Below are 13,130 nucleotides of genomic sequence, written 5' to 3'. Positions count from 1 at the left end.
GAGCTTGAGCTGAATAGCTGAGGGACAGCATCCAGGATCAGAGTTCAAGCCCCACGACCAACAAAAAGTGCAAATATGACTTTAAGTTTCCACAAAAGGAAGGACAAGGTCAATAGTAATCTTCCAAAGCAGAAAAAAAAAATAAAAAAATAATGCAGTGCACTTACTTTTGCTGAGTTATTTAAGTTATGGATTCTTGGCTGGACATATTCTCTTCTTTTAAAAATTGTCAAATATTAGCTTTATAATAAACTTCATTTAGTATTTCTTGGTTGGAAACAGAAGACTTGATACAGTTGATGACACTTGGCTTTTTTTTTTTTTGCCAGTCATGGTGCCTGAATTCTGGGCCTGGGCACTGTCCCTAAGCTCTTCAGCTCAAGGCTAGTGCTCTACCACTTGAGACACAGCACCACATCCAGCTTTTTCTGCTCTTGTGGTGCTGAGGAATCGAACCCAGGGCCTCATGCATTCAAGGCAAGCACTCTACTCCTGAGCCACCTTTTCAGCCCATCACTTGGCTTTCTTACTATCTCAGTTCAAAGTAAACCCAGGCAGGAGAGTCTGTCAAGCTCTCATCTCTAATTAACCACCAAAAAGTCCAGAAGTGGGGGTTTGGCTCAAGCAGTAAAGTACTAGCTTTGGGGGCAAGTGGACAGGAAAGACATCTATTCAGGGACATGGTCCAGCCTCTGGGATCAAGTCCCAGAACCAGCACAAACTGAACTAACAACCAAACCAAAACAAACAAACAAACAAACAAACAGGTATTTCTTTGGGACCCTCCTTAAAGGAGAACTGGTCTGAGAAGAGACTGCTTTTGCTGATTATACTCACTGGATCCTGCTTTTGTGGAATCCTTATTGCTATGGAGAACTCAGGACCACACTAAAGGAATGGATAACTAAATCCTACAACAAGAGAATCATCTCAGGAGTGAAATATCCATCCATAGAGCACTTTAAAATCTCCATGTCTTTTTTTCTTTGCAGTAGAACACTTTTAAAACAATGTTATTTCATTTTGTTCTACGCTGGCCCTCAAATGGCACATTATTTCCTTTTGTAATACTCTCGACCAGAAGTTTACAAACAAGCTTTATATGAGTAAAATACACACTTGAAAAGTCAGGGATAGAGTTTCCCTCAATCCTTGGATCCTTTTCTTGTACAGTAAAAAGGAAAGCACAAATTAATTTGAACTTTGTCATACCTCTACGTTCAATTCCTCTCCTGGGATCAGGTTCCACCTTCAGTAATAGTTACAATTCCCGTAACAATTTATGGTGCTGCTTAGGTATAAGGAATGTTTGCTGGCTTCATTGAAATAGCACAAGGACACCTTTGGACATCATGTAGCAATTTTTCAGAGACAACTTGGTAAAGAGAAAATATGAAATTTAAATTGCTTATAAATACATTATCCATGAGTACATTGAGTTCAAACATCATAAGTGCTCTGTAAATTAAGGTGAATTTTAAATGGGAAGAAGGTTCTCAGATCATTTTTTTGTGAGTGTATGTGCTGTGCATTATTTTCCAAATGTACAAGAGTTAACAGTAAGAGAAACAATAGCAATAATAGGAGAAAGAGAAGTTCTGTGTTAAAGCGTTCAATACAATATAGAAGACTCTACAAATAAGACAACATTGAAACAATGAAGCCAAGTTCAGTACGTAGATTTACAGAAGTGATATAGAGAAAGCATTTCTCCTAAGTGGAACATGAAGTATGAGGCCATTCCCTTTCTAAATCACACTTCCATCATGCAAATTTGTAAAAAGTAGAATAGAAGAATGATTCTGGTTCCATGCAAGTCAGATATAAGAGAATGGACTTAACTGGAGAAAAGTCCATCTTGAAAGAGCAGGGATTATACTAGCAATGAACATGGAGGCAAAGATCATATTTCTTCTTATTTCCTATATATATATTTATATGTAAATATAATATATATATAAATATATATATTTATATAAGATTTCCTATATATATAGGAATATATATATATATATATGTATATATATATATATATTTTTTTTTTTTTTGCTGTTGGTCGTGGCACTTGAACCCTGGGTGCTGTCCCTCTGCTATTCAGCTCAAGGCTAGTGCTCTACCCCTTGAGCCATAGTGCCACTTCCAGTTTTCTTGTAGTTAATTAGAGAAAAGAGTCTCCGGGACTTTCCTACCTGGGCTGGCTTTGAACTTCAATCCTCAGATCTCACCACCACCCAGCTTAAGATCACATTTCTAACAGTGTACATTCAGCATATGTAATGTGTATGTTCATCTATCTTTATATGAATTTTGAGTTAAAAATCTGGGCTACAGGTTAGACTTCACACTCACAAAAATGTTTGTAGTTTAAAAAGTTGATACTCCTGGAAAAATAAAACTTAAGAATGTAAAGGAGTCTGGGAAGTTCAGTTTGCATCTAGCCTGGGCAGAACAGTCTTTGAGACACTATCTATAATTAACCAGCCAAAGCTGCATTGGAAGAGCAGTTCAAGTGATGGAATACCATTCATGAGCAAATTGTTGAATAAGAGTTTGAGGCTTTTGCATACACACATACAAGCATACGCATACACACAGAGGTACTTATATATGCACACATGAATACACAAATGAAACAACTCTCAGAATATGTAGAAAAGTTAGAAAGCAATAGAAAATATGTCCTGAGTAAAACTAGAATCAAGTGATAAATTTTAATATTAAAAAGTCCTCAAGTGAACTTTCTTCAAAAAAGTTTGAGACTATTAGATAGGTAGGGACCAGAGATAATAAGAAAGTCAAGTAATCATTATTAAAGGGATCGGATCCATGAAGGAATGAATCAGAGACCCCTGCATGTGCATCTGAAAATGTTCATATCCTGTGTCAAATGTTAGAACATCTTTCAAAATTGTACATAAACAGTCTGAGCAGTCAATGGATAAGATCATCAGAGAAGTTAAGAATTGCTAGTGTGTTTCTAGATTAAATAAACCAACAAACTATGGCAGGGCAATGTGATACAAGCCTGGAATTCTAACACTCAGACTAAGACAAGAGATTAGAGAGTGGAATTACATAGTGATACCTTCCCTGGACCAGGTAGTATAATTTTGTCTCAATAAAACAAACCAAATTACAAGAAAGGAATACAAAGTTCGAAGTTTGGGCTAATTTTGTCATTATGTTTTGAGAAGTCAAGTTTCCTATTGAAATGCAACTGATATATAATCCTCAGTTGTGTTTTAAATGCTCTCTTAATTACAGAACCTTCTTAGATGCAAAATAGCTCATGATTCCCATCCAAAATTTGAAAAAGTAAGTAAGTTTCATTCTGTTGGGTGCCAAAGAAATGATGAAGGTTTACAAATCTTAAGCCTGGAGAAATAGCACAGTTTGTCTAATGTAGGACTTTGTGGACCTTGCAAAATTAGAATTTAGATTCAAAATAAATAGTTTGGTTTTTTTTTGTAATTCCATATGCTATAGGATACTACAAAATTCTTTTTAAGTAGAGGTTTTAACTGACAAATTCACAAATGATTCTGGCATTCTATTTGCCTAGAAATTCTTTCAAGAGAGTTATAATTAGAACTTAGTTAATAGATAATTCCAACAGTTCATGTATAAAATGATAATGTGAATAATCTAGACAGAGTTGCCAACAAATGGATGATATTAATTTATAAATTTAGAAAAAGCATTTTTTGAGGGTTTGGTATAACATGGTATGAAGAGAATAATTGTGTGACATCTTCTTTCTTCTACCTATATGTTACACAGGAAGCAATTTCCTTAATTATGTGCCTCTGTATACAATGAGACAAATGCTAGGTTTGGGTTCACTTTTATTTTATTTTTGTGGGGGGGTCTGGTCGTGAGACCTGAACTCTGGTCCTGGGTACTGTCCCTCAGCTCTCCAGCTCAAGGGTAGTGCTCTACCACTTGAGCCACAGCGCCACTTCCGGCTATTTTTCTTTTTGCTAATGTGGTGCTGAGGAATCGAACCTAGGCCCTCATGCATGCAAGGCAAGCTCTCTACCACTGAGCCACCTTCTCAGCCCAATTTTTGTTTTTGCTTTATTGGTTTGACCTAGGGGTTGAACTCTGGGCCTGGACACTGTCTCTGAGCTCAAGGCTCCTGCCCTACCATTTCAACCTCAGTGCCACTTGTGTCTGGCTTTTTCTGAGAAGTTTATTGGAGATAAGGTTCTAAGGGACCTTCCTGCCTGGATGGGTTTTGAACCATAATCTTCTGATCTTAGTATCCTGAATATCTATGATAGTTAAAAAAGTATAAATATAAATAATATTTGCAAGTGTTCTGATCTCAAGAATACCACTGGGGGAAAAGTGATGCAACTGAGTATATTGTGGTGTTCTTTGCAGAATTAGGAGGGCATCACAATACCAGAGGTGTAGTATTTTTTCACAGTAGAGATATGCTATTCATGATGTGAATTAAGGGAATTTTAAGGTGCACCTTTCAAGTTGGAAACTGTTGGGCTAGGATGACTTTATGGCATAAAGCTTGGGATTGCTTACTCTTGAAGACTTATTACAGATGCTTCATAGTTTTATCCTGTAGCAGAATGTGGCTATTTTTCTGTTGACTTCTCAATCTGTAACACCCCATTGGAAACTGCATCTATTGCAGAATTATATAACTTGAAAACAAGTACTGTTTTGAATCTCTCAGGTATGGAATGTTTAGAATTTGAAAATGAGTAGTTATTAGTCATAGGAATTTTGAAGAACACATATATTCTGTCCCAACAACTTACTTAATTTTAAAAGTTATGGGTTTCCATAGAATTAAACTGTTTTCGATTTTATGTGTGTGAAAGTGCTAAATTTATTTTTTCCAAAATATGCAAGTATATTGTGAAAATATTGTCTAGTTGGATAACACTCAAGTTGACGACCTTTTGATAAAGAAAGGGTAATTAAGTCAAATTAGATGCAAAATAGTATTGATTTTTAAAATTTTACTACATAAAAAATAATATTAACTATACCAATACAGTGAAATTTTATTTTATGCAGCTTATTTTTTAAATTTAATTTTATTGTCAAAATGATGTAGTCGGGTTACAGTAATTGTTAGGTAGTGAATACATAACTTTTCAAACTTGTTACCCCCTCCTTCACTTTTCTCACAGTTTTCCTTCACCTCAGTACCCCTCACAAGTTGTAATGTATATTCCCAACATATTGTCTTGTGAGTATTGCTAATGCATTGTTTTGCCCTTTGTCATTTGTGTCACCATTGTGATGTTCCTTTTCCCTTCCCTAATTAAGGTAAATGTATACAAAATACACAAGGTACCAAAATCAAATACAGCAAGGGATAAACCAACGGGGGAAAACCAAAGAAAATGGAAATCACATAATACATAAAAAACAACAACCACAAATAAAAATCTCTGATTCCATATCTTGGAGTTCATTTTGTTCAGTATCAACTTATGTGGTCATATATTTGCATAACGAAGCCACTGGAAAATAATAGTTGCATGGACACTACATTGTGAAAACAACATGTTAACAGTTTTTGAGGGTAAAGGTGGAATTAGGATTGATGTATTCGCGATTCTGATAAAGGAATTTCAAAAGAGTTTTAAAATTATGACACATATATTTTAATTGTTCAAACTTTTTAACAACGTAGCCTATTAAGAACATTTAAAATTGCCTGAGAAAATAGGCTTTCATGCAAAGAAATCCATGGAGACTTAGTGGAGAGGGAGCAATGTGAGTGAAGATGGCTCATTTTCACACTAAACAAACAAACCTCAGAAACCTTGCTGTAAATCCTGTAGCTTCCCTTGAAAATTGTCGTTACCCAGGAAATATATTCACTGTGTGAAACAAGGTTATAGTGCAATTTAATTCAAATTTCTTTAAAAAAAGACATCAAAATTTGTGAATTGACCTTTAATTACCAAACAGTAATTCTCTGAAAAAGATAATTTGGGTCAAAATATTTAGGGAGAAAGTGTCCTCCACAATGAAAAAAGGTATTGGGTTTACACTTTTCTGTTTGTAATACTTTCCGCAATGTCTTTGCATGTGAAGCACTGAAACACAGAAAAAAAATCTGATTGGATACTTCAAACCAGTGATTTCACATTTCTAAGTGGCTCACAAATATAATATCCTTATTAACATGAGATAGCTTATTACATAAGCCAAAAAGTTTTGGGTTCAGAAAAAAATTGAGCACATGGAAAAGGTCAGAAATCAGTGTTCTTAGAAGCCCCAGCTAAGCAAATTGGCTTCAGCAGTGGAGGGAGGCCAAAACTTTTAACATAGATTGTAATATTTTTGCTACCTAAAGTGATTTTACAGAGCTTATTTGGCTCACTACAATGCAGAACTGATTGAATGAAAACATGAAAATAAATCCCACATCCAAAGGAGGCAACTTCAAAGAATTTTAAAGGAGAAACCATGAATATGTAGCAGTGGGGGAAGCCTTATAGTCCTTCAGCTTCTCTAGACTTGAAGTCAAGAAGCTGTGATTAATTGGAAATCAGGCAAGAGCTAAGAGGAGGACATAGAAGGAGAACATAGAAGCATTGTCCTTTGTAACAGACACTGTTATCCAAGGTATGGGTGATTTAACTTTATTCTCTTCCATACATCTTGTTGAGCAAATGCAAGACTAAGGGAAAAATAATCTATTGAAATAATTTTGCAAAGAATAACTTCACTGTTCCTGATATGGTATCTAAGGAGAGTCTTAAGAGAAGATAAAAGTGGAGTATTCTGCGGTTTCCTCTAAGCATCTTGTTAGCAAAATATATCTTGGAGGTTAGAAGTGATTGAACCAAAAAGTGGTGGAGTACTTATGTTTGTTAGCACTTTAGACACAAGAAGACTTTCTTTTTTTTCTTTTTTTTTTTGGGGGGGGGTCTGTTCGTGGGACCTGAACTCTGGGCTTGGGCGCTGTCCCTCAGCTCTTCAGCTCAAGGCTAGTGCTCTACCACTTGAGCCACAGCGCCACTTTCAGCTTTTTTCTTTTTGCTTATGTGGTGCTGAGGAATCAAACTCAGGGCCTCAGGCATGCAAGGCAAGCGCTCCACCACTGAGCCACCTTCCCAGCCCTACACAAGAAGACTTTCAAGGTAAAAGAAAAAAGAAAAATGGATATCCAAATATTTGTGATCACAGTTTCTTGGACTGGTTTTTTTGGAGACAAAGTTTTACATTAGAGTTTGTCCTGATTAACATCAATGTTGGGTTTTTATGGCAACCAAATGCAGGTGTGAAGTTTAATGGTCTCCCTTGAACAAGTAAACAGCATGATAAAAAATGGCAAATAATATTTAGTGAATTATTTTCACCAATTACTTTTCCAGAACAAAGAAGGAAATATATAACTCAAAATCAATTGACTTAAAAGTATGAAGAAAGAGTAGTGAAGAGAGATGAAAGAAAACTTAGAGGATTGTTTTCTCTCCAGCGGAGTAATGGGTTCTTGATATTTTTCTCTTCCATTCTATCTTCACAAGATATCAAGTGTGGCTCAGGACTGGAGTATCCAGTTCAGTCAGAGAGAACTCACAGAAGGAAGATAACATTTGAAGCAGATATAGTTGATTTATAACCTGAAACAATCTATTTAAATCTGTTCAAATTTCTCCCCTACCTCAAATGCCCTCTTTTAATAGTTTTGTTTGCTTTTCCCAAGACTGACCTTCATTAACTGCTTAAAATTTTGAGAGGTCATATTCATACTTTCTAGAGATTGCTGTTTGGTTGTAATTTTTGTGTGTTTTTTCACTGAATTTCAAAAGGTTGTGCAAGTGTGTTACAATTAAATATGTCCATCTAATTGTCCAATGCTCCTGGATCAGATTCACTCCTTCCATCATTGTCAACCAACTCCTTCTCCAAGATTTATTTCAGATTAACCACTTTCTTTATCACATGTGTACATTGATATTCTAGCTGAACTTGCCCCTTGTTCTATTTTTCATTCATTCTATGTATTTACTATTATTCCATTCTGGTTTCAACTTCATGATAGTCATTCTGTTAAACTGTCTGTTAAAAGTTTGAAAGGTTTATATACATTCCATGGAGTTTCAATCCTGCATATACTTGAACTTATGTCAGCTTATATTTCCATAATTCATTCATCTGCAATAATAATTTGCAAGACTGGAGGTGTGAAGCACCTAGACATGATTTAATTCTCATCCATTTGGAAGATTAATCTTTAGTCAACAAGAAAGTTTAAAAATGGTTTAGAATGTATTCCAAACTACCAATTTTTATAAATGGATTTGTACAATGGTGTGTGATCATTTAATTTTACATGGGATAATATTTTCTACTACATTTAAGTTTTGAAAAAAGAAAATTAAAATGTACTATTATAGAGGAATATGATAGAAATAGAAGACAGATTTTATGTTTGTCATATCTCTGATGAGTACCCATATTCAAGACTTACTATGTTAGACAGATAGGGAAAACATAAAATAACATATTATAAGGCAACTATTTGTGACTTTTTAAAATGTACCTTATTAAATGATGAAATTTACTTTACTAGCTAACGTTTGGGTTTGAAATATGGGAGGCTGATATATTTAACAAATTTTGGAAGGCATCTAATGAACAACACAAATGGTGGGTGGCACTATTTCTACAGTTTAATGAATGGTTGAACCTGATTGGCATTAGTGCTGGGTAAACAAATCAACTCTATTGTAACTCTATTGCCACTAAGTATCATCTATTTGTCAAATGTTATTTTGGTGAATGTGAATTTTTTTTAGAAGGTCGTGGGGCTTGAACTCTGGGCTTGGGCACTGTCCCTGCGCTCTTGAGCTCAAGGCGAACACTCTACCACTTGAGCCACAGTGCCACTTCTGATATTCGAGTGGTTTATTGGAGATAAGAGTCTAACGGACTTTCCTGCCCGGGCTGGCTTTGAACCGTGATCCTCAGATCTCAGCCTCGTGAGTATTTAGGATTACATGCGTGAGCCACTAGCGCCTGGTTTGCGAATTTGATTTTTCAAAGATTATTTGAAAAAGAATACAGTGGGGGCTGGGAAGATGGCTTAGTGTTAGAGCGCTTGCCTTGCATGCCTGAGGCCCTGGGTTCGATTCCTCAGCACCACATAAGCAAAATGAAAAAAAGCCGGAAGTGGTGCTGTGGCTCAAGTGGTAGAGCTCTAGCCTTGAGCTGAAGAGCTGAGGGACAGCGCCCAGGCCCAGAGTTCAGGCCCCACAACCAGATCCCCCCCACCAAAAAAAAAGAAATGTAAAAAAAAAAAAGAGAAAGAATACACTTTCAGGAGATTAAATATTTTGAGAATGACAACATTTTTATACCACAGAATCAAGTTTTACTGAAGTACCAGTGTTTTTTTTAATTGTGAAAATACTGTTCAGAGGGGTTAAAATTACATGGGCAAGGTAATGAGTACATTTCTTATCAAGCATTGTTGCCTCCTCCTTTGTTTCCCCTTCCCATCCCTTGGCATCCTCCCCCTGCCCCCCGACCCTATCCTCTCCCCCTCCCCCCCCCCCCCGCCCCCAGCACCAAAGTTGTAAAGTTTGTTTTCGACATGACAACTTGTACATCTCACAGTGTTATTAAGCACTAAGGATCTTCTCAATTAATGTTTTTTTCTGAATTACATTTGACTTCTAAGTCAAGTTTTCCTGGCCTTAATAGACCAATTGTGGATCTATCCTTCCAGGAGCTATTTTGCTGGCCCACTTATGCTGGACTGAAATCTTTCATTAATCATTAGGGGAGGGGTATTAAAAATAATCTTGTGACACTTTGTGATTTTGTTAACTCATATGGGCTGGTCATCTGTAAATTGAAAGTTTGAATTGCAGTACTTTCTCTTAGATTTTGTGATCTCATCCTTCATTTTAAGTTGACTTGCATTTCACTATTGCTTACTGCTAATTCCTGTTTCTCAAGGAATTGGGGCCCTGAAATATTATAGGAAATGAGAAATTGACATGACTCTTCAATTACTTTCTGTTGGCATGTTGCCTGGCCCTAGTTGAGAAGTCTTGACCCTGTTATCTGATGATGCAGGTAACTGGGACATAGGATCCTAGGACCCATACATCTTGCAGAAGAATAATATCTTTTATACATCATATCAGAAAAATTTGGGTATAATCAATAGGAATGCTTCAGAAATATGGAGAAAAACATTTTGGAACCAGTGAGTTAAAACAATAAACAGAGCAGCAGAGTAAAATCCCTTATAGATTAGAGGAAAACAACATTTTTTTTCCATGTGAATTCAAAAGAACAAGAACACTTAGAAGGTATCACAAGTTTATAGTGAAGACATTACATTGATACTTTTTATATTCTAGTATGTATTCTAAACCTAATTATTTATATTCCAATTCTCTTTATTGGAATAAATAATTATCAATTTATTTGTCAAATTATCAATTAATTCTACTAAGTTTCACTGTGTGAAATATGAAATCAGCACATATAAATATAAAATATATAACTATATGTAATATAATAAAAAGGGCACATGTTTTGCATTGTTCTGTTGTGGTTAGGGTATCAAAGACAACTCTGTTTTAAAGTATTATTGCATTATCTGTACCTCAGTGTTAGGTAGAGTTAGACCTAAAGCTTTACCATTTGTAGATTTAAAGCCTGGAGGCAAGAGGAAACACTGTGATTAAAACATTACCAATTTAAGGGTTAATAATGAGGAGAAACATGGACTTCTCCTGGAGCTATGGAAATATTTGGTGATAGAAAGGAAGTAGTGTAAGTTCCTGCCTGGTTGGAAGGTAGACAGGCCAGACATCAGGAAATCACGCATATGAAGAATTTTTTCACCTTGGCGTTAGCTACTTTTGAAATGGTAGGTATAATAAACACTTAAATTTTGATAAAATACCTTCTAGTCTGAACAGTTCTGTCTGAACTGTTCATCTCTCTATGATCCCTTGTAACTAAGATTAGTTTTGTTCTAGTAAGACAAACTATGCTGTCAGGGTAGGATATTCTGGTTGGTATGTTCCTACGTGGAAGAAGGATAAAGGGTAGACATTTGTGCCAGTAAGACCTCATTTGGGAAAATTTCAGCTGCAGAAGTTTAGAAGTAGCTCTTAAGCAAGGCTTACTTTGAATCTATTAGCTCCACAAAGCTAACTCATTTACGTAAATAAGTACTTGAAAAAGTCATCACCTGAGGACCTAGCTATAAGTGCTTCAAAGTATGATCAAATCTAAAATGAAAAAGACTTAAAATTGTCATTGACAAAAAATGCAGATGTGAGCAATCGACCGAACAATATAATTTTTTTCCCACTATACACATTATTTTAGGGAAATAAGATCAATAGTATTGTTAGGAACAATAAGGTTTCCTTGCTACAAATAGGCACCCAAGGATATAAGCCTATATAAAGATTGCATCATTAACTACTTAAATTTAGAGGATACTACATGCTTCAGCAGCACGTATACCCAAATTACAACAATACAGAGATTAACATGACACTTGCACAAGGATAATATGAAAATTCGTGAAGTATTCCATATTTTTCATTCTTCAGTTGCAGAAATGAAAAACAGTTATTTAAAAGTTGATTACAAAATTACAAGTGTAACAATATATGCAAGTGTTAGAATTAAACATTAGTTTGACATCAGTGTATTAAATCTTCACCTTAGAAAGGCCTTTACATGGAATAACCTTTACAAAACTTTTGAAATTAGTTAACATTGTCATTTTATCCAAAAAAAATATACTACTATAAGTACCTAGAAAAAGGGGCTGGGAAGGTGGCTCAGTGGTAGAGCGCTTGCCTTGCATGCTTGAGGCCCTGGGTTCGATTCCTCAGCACCACATAAGCAAAAAGAAAAAAAAAAAACGGAAGTGGTGCTGTGGCTCAAGTTGTAGAGCGCTAGCCTTGATCTGAAGAGTTGAGGGACAGCGTCCAGGCCCAGAGTTCAGGCCCACGACTGGACCAAAAAAAAAAAAAAAAAGAACCTAGAAAAAAAATAATCTTAAATTTTCTATATGAAATACAATCTGAAAGGACACATTTATTAATGAATATATATATTATAAAACAATGTTGAATGTAAAGTATATCTAGGAAAGAATGAAATAGATTATGGATATTATGCAAACACAGAATATAGAATATTTTAAAATATACTTTTTTCAGACAAGAAGCAGAAATATCTTTAGTTTCTGTACTACTCATTTCAACAGAAAGGATCAAATTATTTCTGATTAAAAAATCACAAACTCTGCAGAAATCATTGTAGATGTACACAAACAACTCAAATACATTTGACATCAAAGTCAGGCAATTCACTTGGAAAAATTCCACGGAATTTTTACAGTAAGATATTGCTGCTATTTGAATTCTGAAAATATTTTGTATGGACACGAAGAGTGGACTGGCATTTTGATGTTTAAGAAACGTAACTGATATCTTAGCTATGCTAAATAATGCTGCAATAAACATAGTTGTTTTGGTAGCTTTTGTATGGTCTTGTTTGATGCCCCTAAGTAGATGAATGGATTAAGAAAATAGAATTCTATGGAATGGAATTTTATTCCTCCCTCAGAAAGAATGTCAGTGCCCCATTTGTTAGGAAATGGAAAGACTTGGAAAAAATTATATTGAAGTAAGCCAGGCCCCAAGAAACATAGATCCCATAGTTTCCCTTATTTGTAACTAGTATATGTCTGAGACAAGCAGAAATGGTCAGATAAGTTGATGTTAGGTGAAATGAACCCCAAGATAAGGATTCAAATGTATTTTTTTCTTTCTTGTGATTGTTTCTAACATATTTATAAGATGATTTCTTTGTTGCTTTGTATGTCCCTCTCCCACCGTATAATCCCTGCTTTCATTGTATTTGATGTTATTATGATTTGTGGAGGGGAAGGGAAAAAACAAATTGTTTAAATAGGGATACAGGTTGACCCATTGCAACAATGAGATGTACAAGACGTCATGTAGAAAAACGAACTTTACGACTTTGGCGGGGAGGAGGAGTAATGAGGGGGGAGGGGAGTGGGGGGAGATGAGAAGGTATGGGAAGGGGAAATAAAGGAGGAGGCAACAATGCTTGATAAGAAATGTATTCAT

General features: G+C 35.5%; 1 pseudogene; it reads left to right on the top strand.

Annotated features, from left to right (window-relative positions):
- Positions 1-11,466: 11,466 nt before the first annotated feature.
- LOC122109107 lies at positions 11,467-11,566 on the top strand (annotated as a pseudogene).
- Positions 11,567-13,130: the final 1,564 nt, after the last annotated feature.

Source organism: Dipodomys spectabilis, unplaced genomic scaffold (assembly GCF_019054845.1).
Source record: "Dipodomys spectabilis isolate Male_0828 unplaced genomic scaffold, ASM1905484v1 ptg000068l, whole genome shotgun sequence".
NCBI lineage: Eukaryota > Metazoa > Chordata > Mammalia > Rodentia > Heteromyidae > Dipodomys > Dipodomys spectabilis.
This window is presented reverse-complemented; position numbering and strand designations above follow the sequence as displayed.